This window comes from Eurosta solidaginis, chromosome 3 (assembly GCF_040869045.1).
Source record: "Eurosta solidaginis isolate ZX-2024a chromosome 3, ASM4086904v1, whole genome shotgun sequence".
In the NCBI taxonomy this organism is placed as follows: domain Eukaryota; kingdom Metazoa; phylum Arthropoda; class Insecta; order Diptera; family Tephritidae; genus Eurosta; species Eurosta solidaginis.
Genome location: NC_090321.1, coordinates 206,062,334 through 206,064,405, shown reverse-complemented (window position 1 = coordinate 206,064,405; position 2,072 = coordinate 206,062,334). Strand labels below are relative to the sequence as shown.

The following is a 2,072-nucleotide window of genomic DNA, read 5'->3' as shown; positions in this document are numbered from 1 at the left end:
AAACTTTGTTAAAGTAATAACGCTTTAGGAAACCTCGAAATGTGTATTTCAGAAACGACTTAATCACTACTACATCATTATCATGTGTTGTTGTTGTAGCGATAAGGATACTCCCCGAAGGCCTTGGGGAGTGTTATCGATATTGATGGTCCTTTGCCGGATGCAGATCCGGTACGTTCCGGTACCAAGCCGGGAACGATTTGTTATGACCACATGCGACCTTCTAGGCCACCCCTCCTCCATGAGGAGTTCAGGGTCGCCAAAGCCTCGGCCGTTAATGAAACAGGATTCGCCAAGGATAGGTGAGGTTGACAATTGGGTTAAGAGAAGCTATATATTGCGCCAGCAACCTGAAAGGGTTGCGCTTCACAATCCCTTGAATCTATTTGGTATTTTAGTCGCCTCTTACGACAGGCATACTCATCGGCTATAACACCGCGCCTTAAGTTCTGTTACTCCAAACTGGAAAAGGAATCGAAAGAGATGGAGTTTATGGTAAATGAGGACGACACCAAGTACCTGTTGTCATCCAGAAAAGAGTCAGCGCATTTGCGCCTTTACAACTACGTCTCTTTTGGCAGCCATAGCTTCGAAATAGTAAGAGACTTCGCTTACAACAACGTTAGCCTAAAAATCTAGCGCAGAATCATCCTTGCCAACCAATGCTATTTTGGTCTCAGCAGGCAATTAACAAGTAAAGTCATCTCTCGGCAAACGGATATCATGCTCTACAAGACACTGCTATATAGTTGCAGAAGGAGGTACCATGACAACATCAGATGCGGTTCTGGAAGTGTTCGAGACACAAGTTCCTCGAAGGGCCTCTGGGCCTCTACACTTCGGCGATGGCCAGTTAAGCACCAATTAAATAAATGAGTATAAAAAGCCATGCAATTACCAATATATTATTTTATTAAATAAAAATGGAGTGAGTTATTAATTTGGCACAATTGTTATATCCAAGGATTTGATAAACTCGATTAGTTGATTAACACCTTTAGCATTTGCTTCCTCACACTAGGTTAATTGCTCCAATAGTTTATTAATCCATGCAACCAAATTTGAGTACTTAATGGGATCACTTTCTAAATATGCTTGTAATGAACTTATCGATGAAACTAATAAAAAATCAGCAATAGTCAAGTGATCGCGAGCAACGTATGGTTGACCCTGTAAAAATTGATTGACCGTCTCGTATACAGCTTCAACATTGTCAATATTAGATTGAGGTATTTCTATTTTGTTTTCAAGTATAAGTGGTCTTGTTATAGCAAGTATCGCACGATCGAAGACAGGGCCTCTATAAAAGTGTAAAAGTTGATCGACTATTGAACGTTTTACTAAATCCTTTGGATAGAGCGTATCATCTTTGCCATATTTATAACCAAACAAACGTTGATTGCATGCGAATCTGTGATAATATGACTGTCATCTTCTAATGCCGGTACTTTGCCTCTAGGATTAATTTGACGAAATTATGCGGAATCCTGTTCCTTTTCCGGTAAATTTATATATTTAAATTCATATGGTATATCTAAGGCGTTTAAAGCTAAAAGTACAGCATGCACCGGTGGACTGGCTTCTGCGCCGTACAAAACAATTTTACCCTTTTTGTATGTAGAGCATATATTTATGTACATTTTTATACTCAGCTGAGCAGAGCTCACAGAGTATATTACCTTTGATTGGATAACGGTTAGTTGTATAGGTATAAAGGAAGCCAGATAGATATAGACTTCCTAATATCAAAATCATCAGTATCGAAAAAAAATTTGATTGAGCCATGTCCGTCCGCCTGTCCGTTAACACGATAACTTGAGTAAATTTTGAGGTATCTTGACGAAATTTGATATGTAGGTTCCTGGGCACTCAAATCGCTGTTTAAAATGAACGATATCGGACTATAACCACGCCTACTTTGTCGATATCGAAAATTTCGAAACACCGAAAAAGTGCCATAATTCATTACCAAAGACGGACAAGGCGGTGAAACTCGGTAGGTGGGTTGACCTTATGACGCAGAATAGAAAATTAATAAAATTTTGTACAATGGACGTGGCATCGCCCACTTT

At 39.5% G+C, this 2,072-nt stretch overlaps 1 pseudogene; it reads right to left on the bottom strand.

Annotated features, from left to right (window-relative positions):
- Positions 1-936: 936 nt before the first annotated feature.
- LOC137246087 (glutathione S-transferase 1-like) lies at positions 937-1,640 on the bottom strand (annotated as a pseudogene).
- Between the last annotated feature and the right edge of the window lie 432 nt (positions 1,641-2,072).